The sequence below is a fragment of the Rattus rattus genome, chromosome 15 (genome assembly GCF_011064425.1).
Source record: "Rattus rattus isolate New Zealand chromosome 15, Rrattus_CSIRO_v1, whole genome shotgun sequence".
NCBI lineage: Eukaryota > Metazoa > Chordata > Mammalia > Rodentia > Muridae > Rattus > Rattus rattus.
Window position 1 is genome coordinate 76137354 of NC_046168.1, and position 24094 is coordinate 76161447.

The following is a 24094-nucleotide window of genomic DNA, read 5'->3' on the forward strand; positions in this document are numbered from 1 at the left end:
CTCTTGCCTTGTGCATGGAATCAAGTGAATTTTCCCCAAGGTAAGCATGGAGTTTCTCTCTCGGCTCAGTTGCCGCATACTGTGAACAATTCACCCAGGGAAGATTTGTGCGATCCTCGGGCCCATCTTGGACAGCTTGGCTCTGAGAAAATGACAGGAAAACTCCCTGAGCACTACCAGCCAAATCATGGGATTGCCGTCCGCTCCGAATTTTCTTCTTTTCCTTCCAAGAAGAGATTGATATTCACAGTGGGACACTTGCTAGAGGTAGCGAGACACTTCTAGAACAGTAAGTTGGAGAGCAAATGGTTTCCTGCCCTATATTTTAAGAATATTCTCTTTTGGCAGTCTATAATCTCTTAAAAATGATCTTGCTTTCAGATAGCTATAGATATGTCATTGAGTGCTATGGATATGAATGTGGGGCTGATAGATTGAGATTCCCAGGATGGATTGCAGGGTTTCAAGACCATAAATCCCTTGTCAAATCCTCAGCATGATAGAAGCTCTTTGGTAGATAACATAAACTCATTAATCACCACGCTCTTAAACTAAGTACCACAGAAGGAATTCTAAATGTTCCATGTTCCAACACCACCTCCCCCCCCTTTAAAAATGCCCTTCTTTATTAATTCATGCTGTTCGAGATAGCTTAAGTTACCTCCATGAAAAGAGACTGTGTACCAAAGGAAAGAAAGGACTGGAATCTGGAGGGGGACGGGGAAGGGAGGCAAAAAGATTAAATTCTGTCTGCGATCCAAAGGAGATCACGTGTTAGCCTCCCTGTCCCCATTCTCTGCCCAGAGAATGTTGGCAGGCTTCCAGTTTGTTAAAACAACAACCCACAGCTGATCTAACCTCCGAATACACAAATGCAAAGACGGGATTATTTACCCAAAGGGAACTGTTCACTGAAGAATAAAAGCAAGAATGCATTTTAGGAGTGGTTGCTTCTGACCACTGCATAAAAGTAATCTTGTTCAGGGGGTAGAAAAAAAAAAAAGAGCAGTCACCTTACTGAGACTCAGACAGCTTAGGCAAGGTGGCTGAAAAAGCCCCCACCCCCCCACCCCGTCCCGCCCCGCCCCTCCACTCCCGCTTATACTCAACACAGGTCTGCTTTTCTGTTTTAAGGTTTTTCTACGGTATACCAGAAACAGCTTTCTCTCAGGAATGTTCTCCTAACCCCTGAAACAAAATAATGTTTCACAGTGTTGGTTTCAGGCTGGGCTTTCTGCTTACATTTGCCATTCAGAGAGAAGCCTCTAAGATTCAACTTCCTTGGCACATGAAACCAACGAATTGAAGTTTCTCTGTTCGCACATTCGTTGCCAATACGTGGGTGTTTATAAAAAGAAAATCCTGCATGCCCAGACTCATAAGGGGAATGAGGTATGTTTTTTTGTCACATAAAATCATATCATTGAAATAAGTTGCCCCTCTCCGCGCAAGGTTAAAAGTTCTGTTGAGTATCCAAAGGGAAGCAACAATTGTCAGACTCAGACTTCTCACCAGGAGCCCTGTCTGAAGCCACAGAGCCAGCCTTCCGGGGGAGTTTGCTAAGAGGGCTTTGTTACCAGGTAGCATTTTGTAAATCCAAATCTTTGATAAGGACACAGCGCAGTGAATGGTGTCTGTGACTGAATAGTTGTTGAACCTTTAAGATAGGATTCGGCTCACCCTGGTGAGAACAGAGTACAATAACATTAAACACCAGATGGGATTTCAAAGCCCATCAGATACGCATTAACAAAGGATAGGCAAAGCTGTGTTTCTCAAAGGAAAAAAAGAAAGAGAGGGGAGAAAGAAGGAAGGAATGAAAGACAGACAGACGGGAAGAAGTAAAAAAGGAAAGGAAGGAAGAAGGAAAGAAAGAAAGAAACAAAGAAAGAAAGGAAGAAAGAAAGAAAAAAAGAAAGAAAGCAAGGAAGAAAGAAAGGAAGGAAGAAAGAAACCCACATTAAGATAAATGGGTTGATTTGGCTTTGTCTTGCCTGACTGTTCTAGGAAAGCCATCTGAATGGGTCAAATTACAACCTAGCCTCCAGATCAAAGGATCACCACTGCCGTGGTAGGTCAAGCTGATCTGAACTGTGTCAGCCAGATCAGCATGAAATCCTAAACTGCAGGCCCAGAAAACATGTCTCTCTCAACCGAGACCTGACTGGACCAATTAACCAAAGTATTTGCCTTTTTGCCTCAGAGGAAATCTGAGATGGTTTCATTGACCAGGCTAGTGTGCTGGAATTAACACCACACGCACACGCACACGCGCGCACACACACACACACACACACACACACACACACACACACACACACACACACACACACACACAGAATGAATTCCTGTAGTATATAGGCTCATGAGTTTAAAATGGAACTATCCACGAAAAACATCACCGAATAGCTGTTTGATGAAAGGAGGGTCTGGAATGCAGGTTGAGCGAGTTATAAACACCCAGAATTTAGATGATGGAAATCTGGGTGTATATGGTTTTAACTCGTGGATGGTGTCCTAGCAGAAGAAATGGATGATAAATGGTATGTAACCATTTGGCAGACTGGGTTGTGGTTTCAACACACTAGTTAAGGATGATGCTGTTTGCTGCCTCCTCCTCTTCTTCTTCTTCTTCTTCTTCTTCTTCTTCTTCTTCTTCTTCTTCCTCCTCCTCCTCCTCCTCCTCCTCCTCCTCCTCCTCCTCCTCTCTCCTCCTCTCCTCCTCCTCTTCTTCTTCTTCTTCTTCTTCTTCTTCTTCTTCTTCTAATGAGATTTAAAATGTTAATCTGTGAACCTAGAGGAAACAAACGGCCCTCCTTAATATGGATGGGTGTGGACGGGGCTCTTCTAAAGAGGTAAAAGCTTTTATAAACAGAAAGCCTCCCCTGAGAAAGAAAGGATATTCTCAGAAGATTGCTTCTGGACTGGAGTGTCCACTCTTGTGAGTGAGCTTTCCTTTCACCCTCTCAGAGTTTGGATTTGTTCACGGCTCCATGATGGTTGGAGACAGCCTCTCTCTCTCTCTCTCTCTCTCTCTCTCTCTCTCTGTCACACACACACACACACACACACACACACACACACACACACACTGACTATACTAAATGCCACAGAATCATTCACTTTAAAATACTTCGTTTATGATGTGTTACTATATTTTTGTTTTTTGTTTTTTTTTTTTAAATCTGATGGCCTGAGACTGTACAATGTCCTAAGCATACAGCAGGCATGGACCATTCCATCATGTATCTAGAGGTGAGTGTTGGTATATATAGCCTGTAGTAAATCCACACACTTAGACTCAAGCGAACAAGACAAAGGAGAGGTCTCTCCACCACTCTATGAGGAACCTTGTTTCCATGTGATTTCTTGAGGATGCCACCAAAGTACTGCCATGGCTCAAACAGCTCTGAGACACAGAGTTGCTCCCTATCAATGCCTGCTGTGTGCTCTCCCTTTGACATTGTTTATCCTGTTCAGAGGTGATCAGCTTTCTGTGCTGACCACTCCCTTCATTCATGAACATTCTTTCATCCCTTGACTGACTGGTGCATTTGGCTTCCCTGTGTGCCCATTTAGAACGCAAGAGGTGCCTGCTTTTATGTGAGATGGCAGCAGGCAGTGCAAGCATTGATGGTTTGTCTGTGGGAGCCGATGGCCTAGTTTGAGGTGAATAATCAGCTTTTATTTCGTGCTATATCTCTGCTAAGTTGTAAACATTTGCTACCTGTTTTTTTTTTTTTTTTCTTCCCAGAGTTAACTTGTAGTGAAAAGGTACTTTAGGAAAGCTGCAAGTGACAGAACCCCTGGAGGGACACATTACATAGTCACAATTCAAATAATGAAAAAGAACAACACTCTGGAGTACAGACCACGGGGTTCTCTCACAGGGCATAGCAGCAAACCAGGCAATCTCCATAAGACTGGTTTCCAGACTGGGATCAGCTTTGAAATTCTGTAGCGTCAGGTGAGGGAGAAGTTGAGCAAGGGGAAGAATTAATGAGAGGCTGCAGGCCACACAAACGGCCACACTGTTCTCCTGAGCACTAGACGGAGAAGCCACTGATTTTGCCTCCAGGATTAGACTTTATAACTAAAAACAAGCCCTCTAACAAATCAGCATCAGGCAACATGTCAACACTTCGTTGGCTTCAGTAGAATTAGTTTTCTAAATGCTCTTTTCTGAAGCAATTTTTTTTTGTAGTTGAAAATGCATTACAAGGAACACTTACTATGGCTACAGTATCTGGCTTGTAGGGTTTTAATCAGCACAACTGCACACTGAACACAAACGACATCGCACGACACCACCGCATCCCTATCACCACTTCAGTATCCCTGTCAATAAACCTAGGGTCTTAAGGTTATTCTGCCCAGTATTTGCTGTAAATAATAGCCTGGACTTTCAATTGTTTCCACCCAAAATGAACATGGCTAATAGCGTGCAGGGATGCCTGGGTAGATTGTGATATAATACTCTTCTATAACTCAGGCTCTTCTTATACCCCATGCCAAAGGAACCATGGGATCATTCTGCTAGCTGACTGGTAACATACCAGGGCTGGAACAAAGTCAAGCAGCCTCAAGTCTACACTGCACGCCAGACTCGAACCCAGCTAGACCCAGCCAGAGTTGCTGAAAAGTCAATGCTCCCCACTTCTAACTTGTTCTGTGGGTCATCGTCCTGGTACCACGAACCATAAATGTGAGCCGCGCCAGAGTCTGCCCAGTGAGAAACCCTACTTCCTCTGTATACTTTTCCCATCAATCCTAGCTTTCTGCGTACTTGTGGGTTTGTGTGCTGCTTGCCCCCTCCCCCACCAATTCTCCTATTAAGGAAATAAAGAACAGAGTCTAGTGCTCTGATAAGAAGAGATTATGGGTCCTAATATAAAAAGGCATTAAACCGCATTTGACCTGTTTCACCTCTCTGGACATGACCGGGATCCAGGTGGAATTAGTGCCATTAGTATCACTAGTGTTTGCAAAGGGAGAGTGAGCTGTGAAGGGAGCCGGAGATCCCGTGAATGCATGCGAATGTGTCCTCTTCAACCGGCAAGCAGGAAATAGAGACAAAGGGCCTTGCTGCCACTTCCTCCTAAGAGACTTCTTGCTTTTGAGTCTGTAGGATGTAGAGGGTGCAATGCTAATTGTGAGCATGGGTTTGGGGCCATGTGTGCCTGGGGTGAGATGCTAGCCATGTTGCTACTGCTAACTATCTACACTTAAGCTGATGATGTAAACCCTCCCTATCCCAATTTACTGATGTATAAAATAAGCATGGAGTCCAAATTTTTCATCTTTATAAATGTTACAGGCAACAGTGCCAACTGCTCAGAAGAGGAGATAAAAACTGCTGGCGGACATGACTATTCTGGTGATGATTCCAATGGGAGACACACTAAGGGACCAACATAGACGACCAAGTAGGTAGGTAGGATGTGAGGTCAGAATTTGGTTCCTGTTGGAGCAGATTCCAGAGACCTGTGGGAAAAGCAGACAAGCATGCGTGAGATCTCTGTCAAAAGCATCCAGTGCCAGTGTCTCCTAGTAGCCACCCTTGAAAGGAAAGGTCAGTGTGAACATGTTCAATCTCAGAGACCCCTGTAGTAGAAAAGAGGAGGGAGCCAAAACCCTCTTCTGCCTTCTGGGGCAACTGCACACGTGTGTCTAAACAAACAAATAAAAATAAAATACTTTTTTTAAAACAAACCATCTTTATAAATTAAAGTTTAACAAATGAAGGAAGTTAATTCAGTGTCCATTTTCTGCCTTCTATTTAATGTTCACTGTTATCTATTTGGGCTAAAGAATTCGGTAGATAAGTAATGATGGTCCTTTTGTCCTGCTTCCACACCACAGGGAAAGAGATGTCTTTCGATTACTCAATATATATCACGGGGTTGAATCTATCTTTTGCTATCTTATCACTTAATTTTGTCTTTACACGTGAGATCCCTTTGACTTCCCTAATAAAAAGTTTGAAAAAGAAACAATAAACCAAATCAAATTTGGGACAATGCCATAATGGGGGCTGGACATGAATGTCACACGACTTCGGTGGCTTCTTGCCTTTCTCAATATGTCAACACCCTGGGAAGAATGTTGGCAGTGAAATCAGACTTGATTTCTACATTTGAAGGCAGAGTCCAGCTGTGATGGACAGTATTGATAATTGGGCTGTTTTGAAGCTAATTTATGGTGTAGAATAAAACAGATGAATCGGTAAGGTTTAGTTGGATTTAACTAGACTCGGAATGGTGATCTTTTGACATAGGCATAATTCTCTATTACTTTCCTCTATCCTTGTATTTTTTCCTTTGTTTTGTTTTTCATAGAGTCTCATGATCTATCTATCTACCTATCTTTCTATCTATCTATCTATCTATCTATCTATCTATCTATCTATCTATCTATCTATCTATCCTATGTGAGTACACTATCACTCTCTTCAGACACACCAGAAGAGGGCATCAGATCTCATTACAGATGGTTGTGAGCCACCATGTACTTGCTAGGAATTGAACTCAGAACCTTTGGAAGAGCTGTCAGTGTTTTTAATTGATGAGCCATCTCACCAACCCTAAGTCTTACTATTTTTCTCTGGTTGTCCCGGAACTCTCTATGTAGACCAGGCTGGCTCCCAGAGTGCTTGGATTAAAGGTATGCACTTTTATTCTTTCATTCTGCTGATTCTGTATGATATCAAAAAAAAGAAGGTAATTTTGTGTGTTTTCTTTGGTTTATTTCCTTCCCCTGTGAAACCTGTGCTTACATAAATGGTCCTAGGAAGAAAGCAAAGAGCTTCCTTTGGTTCAGAAAAATGGTTCAGTAAAAGCATCAGCAAGAAGAAAGAGAGGAGATTTATAAAAGTAACTGTAGTTATCAAAATGCTAAAGGCCCCGGCCTCTTTGGGGGTTGGGTCTGGGTCAAATGTCTCCTGGAGGTTTTTTGATCAAATTCTTATTACCAACGTGTACCAACTTGAGGGTATTTTTTTTCTTTATTAAATTCTCACGAGTCTTCCTAAAAAGACACTTTTAAGTTAAAGCAAGTCAAATACATTGGACATTATAAAAGAAATTTTAAAAAAGGAAAGAAAAAGTATAACCGTCTAGTCTGGTACTCTAAGTCCTTTACTCTGAGATCCATTTCTTGCACAGATTTTCCTTGGCAGTTCTATCAACAATTTCATCCCCATCTCCACCCCCTTCTTTATTCTCAATAGTAGCCTCTGGATTTATTCACACGTTCTCTTCTTTCCCTCAAAAATCTATTATGTTATCTTTTGTTTACTGATGAGTCTCTAGCTTCTAGAGCAGAAGCTTCAATACCTTGAGCCCTTGAATGTCAAGGGCTGTTAGATGAATGATACACTGGAGCTTTGCTGGCTATAAAAAGCCAAGCTCAGGGAAGAGTCCTAAATGAAGAGTGGAAAGAACAATTTGGAATCTTCTGCAGATTTAACTTAATGTTTTCGATGGAGGTTCCCAAGAGTAGCAAGACTGGGAAGGACACAGTACAGAGTTGATTTTCTTTCTTGAGAACTGATGGGAAATGGTGTTCAAAAAGAACAGAGTACTAAAGAAAGGAATATACCAGACAGCTCCGTGATTTCAGTTAAGGAATTAAAACCAAGAAAATTAACAGAGAACAAAGCTGTCACTTTCTTGGTCTATCCAATGGAACTGACTGGCTGTCTGCAGAGCGCATCTTTTTGAAGCTGCAGTGCCCTTATCCCCCCAAATGCTCTGCACAATACACCTGCTCTTTGACTTTTGTGCTTATTGCTCTTATTGGGCTATCAAGACCGGATGTAAGTGTTTAATAGAAGCAGCTGTTGGAAAACTGAACAGTGGAAGAGATAGAGGCTTGAGGAGCTAGCAAAGCATCCTCCTCAGCTCTACGCAACTTTTAGTGTGTTTTAAAATATGACTCGACATTGTTTGTGGATGCTACAGGTCTGTCTCTCAGTCTCTCAGTCTCTTTCCCTCTTTCTTGTTTCTGTATGCGTGTGCATGCATGCGTTTGTAAGTGGATGGGAGTGAAAGACCCACTCCATGAGTCTTAACTCAGAGCTGCAACAGGCTTGAATGAGCCCAGGCACGCCCAGATACCTAGGGCCGAGTCACCGTTAAAACTAACAGACCATAAAAGGAAAGGAATGCAGAACAGACTAGAATACGGATCTGGCAGGAAGGATAAGTCCCTAGCCCCCCGACATTCAGGACGTCCCAGCCCGCACGTACTCTTTTATCATGTTACAACCTCATTCGAATATGCTTCAAACCTGCCAATGTGTTTATCAATACCTTATTACTTCATCTTGTGAAATAACCAATCATATGTGAACATGTCTATATGCCTCATTTAAATCCACCAATCCCCGTAACTATGCATCTGCTTCTGTTCGCCCGCTTCTGCTTCCCCAAACCCTATAAAAGTCCCATGCTGGAGCTGCTGGGCGCGCAAGTCCTCCGAAGAGACTGTGTGCCCGCAGGTACCTGTGTTTTCCAATAAACCCTCTTGCTGATTGCATCCGAGTGGCCTCGGTTCGGTCATTGGGTGCTTGGGGGTCTCCTCTTGAGGGAAAGGTCCTCTCCGGGGGTCTTTTCAGGAGTGGATGGCGCAAGAGGTCTTTCAGGAGTCTCTTTTCTCATTTCCCAACCTGAATCTCAGGGACTGAATTCCCACATCATCACATGGGGCAGCAAGCGCCTTTATCCACTAAGCCAGCTCCCCGACCCTGCAAGTCACCATGTTTAAATGGCTGTATTCATCATACCACCACCATTCTGAACTATAGGAGAAAAATCCTGTGGCAGATGATTCTAAAGGGTGATTCCTCCTATCATGGTGACACACGGTAATGCTGACCCGCTTAGTCACTGAGACTTGTCACTTCCCAGATCACACTAAAAATAAAAAGGTGTCTTGAAGAACATCTCACTCAAGCTTTTGTCTTTTTGGATAAGAAGAGAGTGAGTGGAAGAAACTGTTGTGAATTTTTCGAATTTGCTTTACAAGAGAGGAATCACTTCCAATAATGACCGTCTAGAGATGCCAGGGGTTTGCATTCCCAAAATTAGGTAGAGGGATTAATGGGCTCCTTCCTACGTCCAACCTTAACCTTCTTCAAATGAGTCAGCAATGCTTTTATAGTCAATTCCCCAAGCTTCTTTAAAAAATAAAGTACATTTAAAACGTTTCCAGTGTCTAGGTCTTTTGTATCTTGAACAAGGAGTTGGATAAGACACAGAGGAACAGAGCCGAGTGCATTTACTGACACGAGGGGGAACATACACAATGTACTCTACAGCATGGGCAAGCATGTAAGCCTGTGCTGCTCTACAGCTCTGAGTTATTTGGGGGTTCTATTTATGAGTTTGAGAAGAGGATGGACTGCTCCTCAGTGGCCAGAAATAGGATAGGTCCTTACTCTGGTTGACGGATGTGTTCTTTTAACTTTGGGAAATCTACCGTGTGCTGGCTGCACATTCCATAATTTTAAGCGTGTGTACACACATGAAATGATATTCCGTGGTTTTACTTTAACGGGTTGTTTGAAGGGGAATTTCTCTCACTGTGCTTCTTAGTATTGGTTTAAGTAGGGCTTGTCTTTCTCCCCTTCTTCCAGGAACTCTCTAACCCAAAATTCCCCACAGGAATAAAGGTTCTGTATTGTTTGACTCAGAAGGGTCAGACATGCTTTGCTGGGAGAGCTGTCCTGGGTTGTGTCCTGTTGCTGTACAATTCTATGCAAATCAGTGTTCCCTGAGGATGCTTGCTTCAGCCAGTGCTTGAATCCCCTGGAGGCAGACACTACTGTTTTCTCCTACTTTAACCAAGGTTGCCTTTGCCTGGAGGATTAACTAGTTGAGTTGAAGCTTATGTAGCGGAAAAATACTTAGGGTAAGTTTCACAGCAGCTTGGCCCTTAGATAGCACCAAGTCACAGAACACAAAGGCAGTAACCCTGTAAGAAGCTGTCAGGATTCATAAGTGATGACAGAAATCTATATGCCAGGAGAGGAAGAAAGTGTTAAGTATGATTCTCACTGTGGGATCTGGCAATCAGAACAACCTGGAAGACGGGAGAATGGTACAGGGTTAGATGGTGGGAAACAGAAGGCTTTGGGTGTACCTACACTTTGTGTGCCAATGGGCTAGCCAATATCTGGATGCCATCAATAAAATGGCATTGTTCTCACCAACATCTCAGCTCTTGTTTTGGTGAGAGGTTGCACCATCACAGGCTGGAAATCTCTGGGGTTTGTTTTCTATTGTAACTTGTCCCATGCTTATGAGATTTTCCTGCCCCGAACGAGGCATCTGTAATTTAAGGATACGAGGAGTCACTCTTCCAAACCAACATCAGATTTAGGAATGTATGATTTTCCAGAGCCTGAGCTCTAACACCCCCCAGATGTGTGTAAGCTGTGGTGGTAAATCCACCCAGATGTCTCTGATTGCATCTAGTCGGTCTTAACATCTTTTCTCATCTTGTGTGTTCCCTTCGTTTAATTTGCTGTAAATCAGTATAGCTTTGATTTTTAAATTTTTTTATTTTTCAAAAAGGAAGTTTGAGGAAATTCAGTGATGTGAATATGGAAAGAGTTGACTTCATAAAGTTATTTTGAGGTCCCAAAATAAATCAGGGAATATCAGAGAATCAGAGGAACTTGAAGGCTGACACAGACTTCTAGCTTTTCTCTCTGCCTCATCCATTTTGCCCTCGCAGGGAATTACTTCTATCATGTCATAAGCAGAATCCTATTTCTTCCATTTAAAACAAAAGCAAATAAAATCTTCACTTGACCCTATGACTTCTCTACCCAACCCCCTGATATTGTGTTCACCTTTAAAGCAAATTCTCTTCATTTGATAAATTTTTCCTGGAGCTAAATTCTTACTTGAATTTCTGGGAAACTTACTTTCCTGTTTGTTTGTTTGTTTGTTTTCGTTTCTTTGAGGGGGTGACACTCGTCATTCCTGTGACTTTTATGGCGACTGCATCTTATCTCTTAAACCTTGACACAGACTACTTAGGGGAACTCCTTGGAGCATCTGTCTTCTTGATTTATTCTGTTGGTTATCTCATTTAATTCTCTTTTTAAAGTTTAAATTTCAAAAAGGTTAAATCATTACTTTCATGCAATTATATAATGAATACATGGCCAGTATTTATTATACCCATTAATCAATGAGGGGGACCAGTAAGATATTAGAACTACGTCAAAGGAACAGTTGAAGAGTTATGTATTTATAGGTACTTCAGGAAAGGAGTATATTGTAGAGTAAAATTTTGTCTGGCCTTTGTCTCTGGTTTGAGAAAGGAAATTCTATGTATATTTTGAATGTCTTGAGTAAAAGAAGAGTCTTTTATATGTCTGGTGACTCCTGGGATCACACTTGAATTTCTAGTCAGGAAATGACTCATTTCAAGCCAATAGTAATTTCAAATGAGTGGACCATTTTGGAATGATCAACCCTGTGATTAGACTTCAGACCGCATGATATTAGCCTGGCCTAAGCAGAAGGAAGCTGGAAGTTGATTTCTTGCCTATATAATAAAACATCAGCAAAACTCTAAACACTGCTAGTTAGCTGAGCTTTTCCGGTCATTGTCACACACCAATGTGCCAAAATGTTGACTCACCTTGAGCTTGGGACATGAAATTGCAGTACAGTTCCTGCAAGTGGCCCAGACTGACTTAGTTCTTATGTCCCGTCATCTTGTCTGTAGTTTTCATAAATCATGCTAAGAATGTGTTGAGAATGGATGACCCCAAGACAGAGACGGGTTGGTCAGCCTGGACTAGCCTTACCAGGAACTGTGTGTTGTTTGAAGGACAAATCTATATGCACTCATTTTTTTCAGGGGACCTCAGTGGGAAGCATATGAGACCGATGTAGAAATCAGACAGGCTTCCATCTTGTCTCGACTGGCTCCGTGAGCCTTGCAGAACTCTAAGGCTGCTGCTTTCCTTTGCTGCCTATCTGGTCGTAATAAATCTGTTTTATGAAATTTTATGTGGCTATTTTGTTTCACCAGACCCCTGCAACTTTGCAAGGGTTATACAGTGAACCTGTTTCACACCTAAGGTCCTTTTCATTTCTTTAACCCTAAATTATTACAAAAAAGCCATATTTCATAATAAAAGTGTAATTGTACATAGAGTGTTTTCTTTTTGAACTCTGTAGAAAATCTTGGTAAATTATCAAATGTAAAAGCTCCTAGAACTCTGACATTTGTGTGTCAAGTGAGGTGATTCCCGAAAGGACTATGCTCTGGACCTGTCAAGTCCCTACCCTTTTCACGTGACTAGTGTCAGGGTAGAATTGTTTGCGACTGACAGAAATTATTTGTCTCAGTACCAGAGAAATTCTTTAAGCGCGTTCAGAACCGTACTTGATCTGGGATCTTAAAATCTCTATGCTCTTTAGGATCATGGCCCTAAGCATCTCTTCTTGGTTTTAATCTCAACTTCAGTCTTTAGACTAGGAAGTGCTGTTTTGTTGTCAAAGGGCATGAGGATAGTCATATTGGAGTAATTCCCAAGTTGATTTCACCCAGTATTCTCTATACACAGTTTTATGTAGCGCTGAGTGGCCTATTGATCCTTCCCTTGGCTCATCCTTGGGACCTTTCTTCCTATTTCATTTCAAATCCCACCTGGCACCAAGTTCTGCTGAATTCTGTCCTCTAATTTCATCCTCAGCTTGGTCGGGTTTCATCACCTCCCCTGCTAACCTGTTGGTCCGATGCACGCTTATCTCCTTAGATGAATGTGTCCAGCTTCCCGTGATCTCCCCGTGGTTCCCACCAGTTAGTGTGTTTTCAGCACAACAACTATAATGACCCCATTAAAGCCGATCAGATCAATCAGATCATATCAAACTCTGGAAAGTCTTCTGATCTCACCAGAGTAAAACCGTCAAATCTTCAGAGAGGGCAGCTTACGCTGGTGACTTCGCCTGGTGTCCTGATCTCCCGTCCTGCTGCTCCTTGCCCTTTTGATGCCAGCCATTTGGCCTTTCTGATGGCTTCACTTTGCCACCTGCTGATATCTACTGATATGTTCTTTTCTCTTCACAGTCTGTAATTTCCCTCTGCTCCATCTTTAACTGTTTCCTAGGGAGATAACCTGGTCGACCTTCTAGAATTCTATCAATCACTCCTACCCTCCTGCTCTCATTTCTAATTCTCAACTTCTATCATAGCACTTATCAGCTGACTATTACTTATGGTGTATTTGTTTTCTTTTTCATTGTTTCCATGCAGGAGACAAGCTCCATGGGCCTAGTGCTTGTTTGTTTGTTTGTTTTGAAAGAGGGCCTTACTCCACAGCTTAGCTTGTTCTCAAATTCACAATCTCCCCAACTCAGCATCCCAACTGCTAAGAACTGGGATGCAGGAATATAGTATCACGCATGTTTCTGCTGCTTGTCCCTGCCTCCTTTCCTGTTTGTCTTATTCACTGAAATATTCTAATGCTCAGAAGAAATCTGGACACATAAGAATTTAATAAACATTTATTGGGTAATACGTTGTTATGTATTTAAATTGCTGGGAACTAAAGACACACATCACTAGCAATTCTGTATGCAAACAAAAGCTGTTGAGCAGTGTTTTGGTGGGGTGGTAATTATTTCCAGGGTTTACAATTGATTTAGGAGCCAGCTTGCGAGTCATTAATAATGTCAATTTAATTACTTTACAGTTACAGCTCATTTTGGACCCTAAACTGAATCACCCATCTTGAACACCACCTTCTACATCAGACTTAGCTCCGGTGTTGATGTAGTGAAGCTACTATTCATTATTTTCTGCAATCTTTTCCCTTAGTCAATAGTTTTTCATTTGCAAGTAGTTTATCTGCACTTGAACTCTTAAAGTGGTCCTGTTTCTTAACTGTGTTAATTTACTTTAGGCTTTTGTTGTGTTGTTTCCTTATTCGGTCTAGAAAAAGAGTGCATAGGCGAGGCTTTGCTGGTCCTGGTATGGATGAATTGCAGGGGCACAGAACAATGAATGAGAGATGTGGGAGACAGGACAGCAGTGCCCCTGATCAGAGAGTGAAGACAGGAAATAGGAGGTGCCAGAGGGTTTCTTTTTCTTTCTTTCTTTCTGAAAACTAAAGAAATGTCTATACTTGGAGAGCATTGAACACATAATTGCGGTCACTGTGGTGTCCCTCAAGAATGTGACTTAGAAGACAATGTCTGTGTAGTGCATCATGGGCTAGCTTTCAGAGGAAAGATGTGTAATGCAGTGTCTGGCTGAATTCAGTGAAAAGAACAAAGGTGAGTCTCATGAGGAAAGAGAGTTGAGAAATAGAACATCTGTCAAGAACCAAGGTGAACAGAGCCACCACCTCTCTCTCTGAAGCTAGATTTCCTTCTCTGTTTGAAGGCTAAGTCTGCCTGTTCCAAAAATGAATTCATGTCACCCCACATTCCACAAAGTGCCTTTCCTGGAGGGAGTCCTCCAAGTCATTCTACATCAAGGCCTTTAAATTGCCATTTCCTCTCCTGGGGAGTTGTGAGAAGGCATCACGAAGAAAGATGGGCAAGTGAGTGAATTTGTTCCTGCACTCTGTCTTGGAAGTGTATCGAGAACCCTGCCATGACTCTTGGCAAGGTGAGGTAAGACTCTGTCAGTGAAACATCAGAGGCTGTGACACCAAAAGCTGTAAGGGTGAATGAGGGCAGGTCTGTAATTGGGAAAGCGAAATATGCACCATAATGATGAGTCATCAAATATATGAGTCTAACCCCTGTGTGGATTGTGATGTTGACGGAGTTAAAAGTGCCTCTTACTGCTGTGTGGGAAAGGCTAGGACAATTGAAGCACTAGGAGTAACTTGGTCATATCTGTATGTGCTGTCCCAGACCGTTTGGCAGATCTCTAAGAGAAAGAATGAGAGAGTAGACACATCTTCCCTCCTGAAGAACAGGCTTTAGTCCCATGAAGAGGGAGATTAGCTCACTACTATAACCACAGCAAACACTCAAATTCCATAAATATGGATTACTAAAGGTGAATATATCCTAAAGTTCTAAAACATGGCCAATAATTTCAAATATGTAGTCATATTTGAAACAGGAGGAGGAGGAGGAGGAAAAGAGAAGAAGAAGAAGAAGAAGAAGGAAGGGAGAAGGAGAAGGAGAAGGAGAAGGGAGAAGGAGAAGGAGAAGGAGAAGGAGAAGGAGGAAGAAGAAGAAGAAGAAGAAGAAGAAGAAGAAGAAGAAGAAGAAGAAGAAGAAGAAGAAGAAGAAGAAGAAGAAGAAGAAGAAGAAAAAGGTGGCGGAGGAGGAAGGAGGCAGAGGGAAGAAGGGAGAAAAAGGTGTGTGTGTGTGGGGGGGTGGTAGAGTGCATGATATACTCCAGTTTGGGATTCATGATTTTTGCTCTTCCATTATTTTGGTTCTTCCTGATAATGAGACTGTTTATAAAACTCTCACTTTCAAGCCACAGGATCATTTGTTTTTATGATACATAATTTGTTCCTCTGTGAGTACTCCTGTGCCCGGAGGCACACAATCTCAGATAGCTGTGTATTGCTTGATTCCTGGACTAACTCTGGCTAATGCATCTTAACTTAAAAAAAAATTATTTGTGTGAACATAATGATTCCTCTTGGTGACTTTAAAAATTTAACAGGATGAGGCAACTTTTTCAGGACAATGGCAGTGGCCAGAACACTGGAATTGCCAAGGGTACTGAAAAAGCATGACACAACCATCAAAGGCCTTGGAGCACTGATTTTTACCTGTGTTTTATTTAGAAGGTGGGAACAGCTTATTCCCTTGGTAGGGAGTGATATGAACAGAGTAGGGGCACACAGCCATCACCAGACATTATGGATGCCACAGGGAGATAGAGAGTTCTTTTTTTCCCCTCAGACATTATTTCTTCTTTTTCATGTTTACTTATAGACAGAGGGAAACTATAATCTACATTGTGTGATCTGGACACATCAAAACTTTGAGGACCTGAGATCAATGTCCCTGGTGTACCTGGTCTCGAGGACAGTAAAAAAGTGTCAGTCCAGGTTTGCTCTTTCAGAGTGTGCAGTTGAATAAAAAGAAATGGGGCATGAATTGACAATCAGAAGTGATTGAATAATGAAGTAAAATATTCATAAGGAATAGAGCTTTAGACTGGAGAAAGCATGAGTACCTCTGGGAAGGTGGTTGGTAACTTGGGCAATGCTTGGAGATGTTGGTATTATAATAGAGTTAAGAGTCAGAATGGAGTCCTTCTCCTTGCCTTTTCAAGACTGGTCTCTGGCCATTACCAGCAGGATTATAAAAGATTTTAGTTTTTAATGTAAAAGATATATAGTTAATGGACAATGGGGGTTATCAGTAGAGGACATTATCACAGTGGGTTCCAAGGAAGGCTACACCACTCATCTGACAGTTGACTTAATATTCTGTTCCTTGTAGCTCCAAAAATTACACGAGGGGCCTGAAAAAAATAGATCCTTAGCAATGAGGTTTTGCATAAGTACATTTACCCTCATACTGCGGTTTTATTATATGTTATATTATTATGTAACATTATATCATGAAGTAGTTTCAAAATGCCAAACTTACTCTTCTCTCGGTCACAAGGCTTAAGTGGCCAAACGTACCAATCGTCTTCTATTTAATGTGTGGGGTATTTTGTCCTTTAGTCTTTCAAAATTCCTTAAAAATATGATCCCGTGGCATAAATTATGAAATGTTGTTGCTGCGTTTCAATGTTAAATACGAAGGCTCTTGTTAAAAGTAAATACCAAGTTGGGAACTAGAAGTAATAACTTTGAATCTGTGAGTAAGTTTCCTTTTCGAATTTCTATGAACAACTTATTGTTTGTGGGTCCAATCCAGAGCACATATAATTTCACAATTATATGGAGATCAAGTTCCTTACCAGTCTTTATCTTTCTTCAAGGTGCCTCTACTCACTTATCTTTGTATGTTTTGAGGACAGAGTCACACAAATGTGGTCATGGGGGCAATTAAATTAGAACAGTGTCAGCAGTCCCAGTTAAAAGGAAGAGGACCCTTCTTGTTCAGAAAGCTTCTTTTTTTAAGCTAAAGCAATGTATTTGAAATAAAAGTGTAGCCCAGCCTTTGAACTAAAGTTCCTGGTTTTTGCTTTGAACTTAAAAGGACAAAGGTTTCCCCAAAAAAGCTGGAAAAAAATGTGTATCAGGCCCCTAAGGAATTTGGATAAGCAGGTGAGCAGAACAAAGAGTCCTCAGAGTGGGACAATGTACAGGGGAAGACAATTAAACAGCCGTCTCCAACAGGGGGATGTTAAAGTCAGAGGTAGTATTAGTCCATTCTTGCTAAAAGGTATGTCCGTTCTAGGGAAATAAATTTTATATAGACTTAATGACAGGATATTCTGAGAAAAGCATCAATAGGTAATTTCATCTCTCTCTCTCTCTCTCTCTCTCTCTCTCTGTGTGTGTGTGTGTGTGTGTGTGTGTGTGTCTTTGTCTTTGTCTCTCTCTGTCTGTCTGTCTCTGTGTCTCTGTGTCTTTGTGTCTGCATCTCTCTCTCTCTTCACACACACACACACACACACACACACACACACACACACACTCGCATTATAGCCAAATAGAATGTGAGATTATTTTTGATACTTAATTTTGTATAAGAAAACTCACATATGTAAATAAAACGAAGACGTTTACATATTTAATCCATTGGGGGGAGAAACTACCCTGTGCACAGTAGCTTAAGATCTGGGTGCTTGGCTGAGGCTTAAGAGATTGCTGGTGCCAATTCCAATTTGCTTAGTTCATTTACTTTGCACCTAAGTTGTAAATTAATCATTGCTAGTAACATCAATTTAGTTGTAATTAATCATAGAGGAAGGAGGAAAGCAGTCACACTGGAGCCAGCCATATTAGCTGCCTTATCTGATTGCTCTTGTGTAATTTTCCAGCACTTTGATGAATACCCAAGGCAGGAAATACTTTGGGGGCTTCGAAGGAATTGAATGATGAAGGGGCAGAGTCAGAGTCAAACCCAGACTTCTATTTAGAAATGCATATGAATGCCCTATAAATAGTTATTGTACACAAACATATCTGGTTGTTGTTACATAGCTAACTTTCACACGTGTCTGTTACAAATGTGATTTACACACACACACACACACACACAAACACACACACACACTTTCCTTGCATTACATAAATGGCCTGTTGATTTTTTCCATAACAATGAAAATTAAAAATAGGGATTTTAATTGAACCACGTCAAGGAGAAGTAGATTAAATCTAAGAATAAGCCAAGCAAATCCCGTTTTGCGTATTGTGAATGTTGAGATGTATTTCAGGTTGACACAAGGGGATGACACACAGCCTAGAAGGTAGGCTTTTGCATGTGTTCTAAGGCAAACCAAGGCAAGGTCAGTAAAGTCCTGTCTTCTGACCCCTTCATGTTCTATATGGAAAAGTGGCTAGTCCAATCTGGTGCTAGCATTCTGAACTGCTCAATTAGCTCTTCTTTCATTCACAGCTTCTGCTTTGAGTTTGACCAGACTTGGTCATAGTTATGGCTTCCTCAGCAATATTCCCATTTTCTTCATACCCTTAAATTTACTCTCATTTTTCTGTCCTTGTTTGAGGAACTATAGGAAGTCCTGGACCTTGTACATCTAATGACCAAGCAAGAAGATACCATCATGTTATTGTAAGAATTCCCATTACAACAAAAGTCTTTTTCTTAGTCAATGGGCAACAAACAGGGGCAGAGTTTTTCTAACAGGTCTGAAATTTACTCAGACTGTGTTCAGAGGACCCAACCAAAGAAAACAAAACCAAATCAGGAAGTGTTCTTGATCCTGTCTGGGGATTTTATAGCTGTACTTGGGGTTTGATCCCAACAGCAAAAGGTGAATTACCTTTGATAGCTCACTGTTTTCTTTATTCTCTCCTTCTCTCCAATCATCCAGTTGAAAATGTTCCTCCTGTCGATTCCTGTCTAGGATGAATTGTCTCTGAAATACATTGTGATGAAATTCCCTCACCTGACAGTTCATATGCAGAGGCAATTTCTTTGGCAAAAGTTTCTATCACAATTCTCTGAATCAGACAATGGAAGTCGGACTGTTTTACAGTTTGAATGGGAAACATCGTCTTGTTTTGGAGGTTGTGGAACTTTTAGGATATGGGCTGGCAGATACAGGACCTTAGGGGTTGGACTGGGAGATCATAAGCTGGTTAGTTTCTTTGTCTACTTTTGGTTTAATAAGCCATCTGTAAGCTCTCACGTCTATGGATGAAGCTCTAGCCAACATACCTTTGCCACCATATGGATTGTATCCTTTTAAACTGCGGACCAAAATGAATCCGTTCTCCTTTAAGTTGCTTCTCCTTTTAATAGGTATTTTGCAATTCCTGGGGAAAGGACACTCCAAAAGGTGACAGTTGTGAGGAAAGCAGAAAATTTTAAATCACTTTAATGTATGTTAGCCAAAGTTTTATGAGTTTTATTGTGACATTATGATGCTATATCCTGCTTCTCATTTATCTCCTGCTGGATCTCCAAGCTTCCTTCATCTTCTGACTGTTTTGCAACAGAGAACATGATGTGTAAGGATCTCTCTGGCACACTGACTGAGTCCTTTGTGTGTACACCTAGGATTGGTACAGGTGGGTCACACGGTGAGATTCTCTTTTTTATTCTCCTGTTATATGTGGGTATGTTGTGCATGTACATGGGGTTTGTGTCCTTCTGCACCCCCACGAAGAGGCCAATTCCAGATCTTAGTTGACTTCTCCTAGGGCTGTCTGCTTTATTGTCTTGAACCAAGGGCTCTTTCTAAACCAGAACCTTACCATTTCAGCTAGCCTGCCATGCTACCAAGCTCTCAGATCTGCAGGTCTCTCCTCCCAAGGATGGGGTTGAAGGAACAAGTGGATATTCTATTTGTATGGAGGTGCTGGAGATTTGAACTCAGATCCTAATGCTTGCAGAGCAAAATGTCTGATCCACTGACCCACATTGCCAACCCTAATAGTTTTATTTTTAGGTTTTGTCTTGTTTTTTTGTTTTTGTTTGTTTTATTTTGAGGAGCGTCCATACTAATTTCTATAGCAACTGCTCTACTTTGCACAATTACCACCAGCGTATAAGAGCTTCTTTTTTTTCCAGATACTGTCCAGTGCCTATTGTCATTTCCTTTCCTGATGGACTGAGAGAGAACCTCTAAGCAGTTTTAATTTGTATCTTCCTGACTGATATTTGTTAGCCATTTGTAATTCTTCTTGTTTTCTTTCTTTTCATTTCTTTTCATTTTATTTTATGTTTTGAGATACAGTCTGAATAGGTAGCCAGTACCTCCTGGCTTGGAACTTGCTACATAGACCAAGACAGCCTTGACCTCCTTCACAAAGATCCATCTGTTTCTACTCCCTTGTGCTTGGATTAAAGATATGCACCACCACATCCAGCCTTTGGAGTTGTATTTCTTACTTTGAGATTTGTCTACACAGTAGCTCATTTATTGACTGGATGATTTTTCCTATGCAGTGTTTATGTTTGTTTGTATGTTTTAGATATTCATCTCCTATAATATGCACAATCAACAAAGACTTTCCCCCACTCTACAGGCATTCTCCCTACTCTGCTGCTTTTTTCCCTTCCTGGGCAGAAGCTTTAACAAATTGTCAACTCTTAGGATTTTCTGTGCTACCAGAGTCCTTTCTGTGGAGTCCTTACTTCTGCCTTGATGTTGCTTTGCTTGTGTTTTTCTCTAGCAGTATTAGAGTTTCAGGCATTTGACCCATTTTGAGTTAATATTTGTGCAGGACAAGAGATGCAGATCTAAGTCTCATTCTTTTACATACGGATGTTCAGTTTCTTAGCATCAGAGATTGAAAGCCGATCACCTTGTCCTGCTTGCTTGTATCTCCTAGGTACTCAGCTACTCCACAGAGACCATCTTCATTCCTAATCTCATGGCTCTACTCCCAGAGGTATTCTGTTACTCTACACTCCTGCACAGGGACACTTTCTTTTTTAGGAGGATTTGAAGTACTGTCCTGTGTTTTTCACCTTTTATTGATGACATATTTATCAGAGTATATCAGCAGCCATAGAACTAGCTCTGTCTTTAGGCTGGAAGCATAGTGGTCAAATATAAGAAAATAACATGACTTTTTGAATCAGTTCTCTCATTAGATTGCCTCTAGCATAATTTTTAAACAATGCTAAAATAAAGATTTCTCAATAAATATCATATATACAATCAATTATCATTTTGTTTGATGTTTATTTCTGAATAATCATCTGTTTGTTTTCATTCATTCTTTGGCCAGCTTGCATATGTGATAGAACTCTAAATATTTACATAGTTATGCGAAGAATTTATAAGGTTAAATTTCCATTCAAGGTATTGCATTTTTGAACTGACGTGATTAAAAAAAATTTGATTAACTTGAGCAAATCATATTTCTCCCTGATAGAAAAAGTGCAAATGACAGCAATAGATATGAAGGATAAAATTATACTATTGAACCCATTGAAATTAGTCTTGTACAAATATGTTGCAATTAAACATTAAGCATGACTTATGTCATGACTCATAAGAGCAGTGTGACAAATGTCAGTATGTCAAGTGACATGTAAAAGGACAAAGACACTGTAACTGGGTTGCATTTCAATAGATAGAATTCTAGAAAGAAGGACATACCTTATGTTGATTTTTCTGCATAATGTGGTAATGTGACTTAAAATAGTAGTTTTTAAAGATTAGACTGATCCAGGGATTAAGTTAATGGAACAACTGAGCACCTGTATCTGAAGAATACTAACCTGAGCGTGAACTGCCAGGCTCAAGTGACTCGGTCAAATTCAGTACACGATTGCTACATCAGCTTGGAAAGCATATCAAAGGTCTTCTGACCTAGAGTAAATAATATTAACACCATTGGCTATCTTGCAATCACTTCATTTTTATTAGTTCATGCTTTATGGCATTTTTAACCCACACAAATCCACACAGCCTAAGTGTGCTTTACAGCAAACTGACTGTCCTTCTCAAAGCTAGAACCAGGAGAAGGGCTGTGTGCACCTCAGAGTGTACTATTCAGGGTGAGCCTTGGCAAGAACTTTGGCTTTGTTTTGGTCTACTGTGTGTCTTGCTTTTATTACTTCATTTTTCGTGAGTTTCTTCTTGGGTCAGTATATGCCTTGACTCAATTGTTTTAGGAATCATGTATCATTAACCATTGGTCTTGTGTTCTTTATAAAATTTCTTATCATTTTTACAGAAGTGAATTTATTTTCAAAACTCAGTTATGCAAAACAGAGGTTGTTGGAATGGAAAATTATTTTGGAAAGTTCCTAGTTGTCAATCATTTCTCAGAAATTCAAAAAGAATATGGAGAAATAGACATCTTCACAGATTTCTATCTTTCATAAGTTAAGTATATTACCAACATTCATCCAATGATTCCTAATTTTGAGAATCAATATTGCAGAAATCAGAATCCCTGAATGAGTGGAAAGACATGGGGTCAAGGATTTTGATCAAAAACCTCTTCAGTGTGGATAGAAGGGCATATCTGCTGCATAATGAACATATCACTCACAAAAATGATACAGGATGCTGAGCAGGTTAGAATGAGAAATTCCTCAGGCATTTGAAACTCATGCATTTGAAGACTTGGCCCTGGTTGTTGGTGTTTGGGGAGGTTTAGCTGGTATGTCCATGGTAGAGGAGGTATGTCACTAAGGGATAGGCTTTGACAATTTAAAGACTCAGGATACTTCTAATTAACTAGATTTTACTGTGATTTCTCAGATCCAGCCGCCATACCTGCTGCCTTCTGCCATGTCCTCACCATCATAGACTGTAAGTCTCTGGAACCATAAATCCAGGTCAACTCTTCTATCAACTGTCTTGGTTGTGGTATTTTATCACAACAGAAAACTAACTAATGCACTGATTAAACTGTTTTTAAAACAGTTTTTAAAGTATTTGATGTATTTGAGTCAGATATGATGACACATGCTTGTAATCCCCGAATTTGGGAAGCTGAGACAGGAGGATTGCTACCTTAAGGTTAGTCTGTCTTGCACAGTGAGGTCATGTCATTCAAAAAACCAGCAAAACCAATTAACAAGAGAAGAACAAAATATATTTGAGCTATAGTTACTGATATTTAAGGAATTTTAAGAATAAACCTTTAAGGACAATAACAAGTAGGAACAATGTGGTATAGTATAAACTTATTTTTCAAAGAAAGAAACGAAAAACCACAAGTATATTCACATATGTAAACAAGTTTGAAAGCACATACAGTCTTATGCCATTGCCTTTGTCAGCAGGTATACGATCAACAGTGACATGATTATGCAACGTAATTATATTTTCTTTAGAATGTATGTAACAAGGCACATAATTATGTATCACTTTCATCACTTAGAAAGTAGAACATGTCAAATTGAAGAACACATGATTGGAAGAACAGATTATATAGAATATACTTCCTTATTGTCTCGTAAGGTATAATGAATTTGAAAGGGGAGACCTCAAGCCTTGGTAATGATGTCCTGAGTATCAGAAACAGTAACAATGGGTTGCTGTTAGATATTGTTCAGTAATATGTCATTGTTTTTATTTTTCCCTGCAGGAATTTAGACTCTTGCTTCAAACTAATTATCCTTTCTTTCCATAGAAACTCCAAAACTGAACCAAGCAGCAGCAGCAGCAGCAGCAACAACAACAACAACAACAACAACAACATCAACAACAACTTGCTGAAAGGAGGGAAGGAGAAGATCACATCATTATCAACTGGGCTTACACAGCAGTAGAAGACCTCTGCGCCCACCTCAGCAGCCATAGACTTTCTTTTTGCCCAATCCATAGAACAATGTTTCTCAACCTGTAGATCATGACCACAGAAGTTGCCTAAGACCATCAGTAGACACTGATATTTGCATCATCATTCATAACAGTAGCAAAATTACACTTATGAAGTAGCAACGAAAATAAGTTTATGGTTGGGGGTCAACAGGAGGAACTGTATTAAAGTGTCCCTGCATTGAGAGGTTGAGAACCTCTGCTTTAG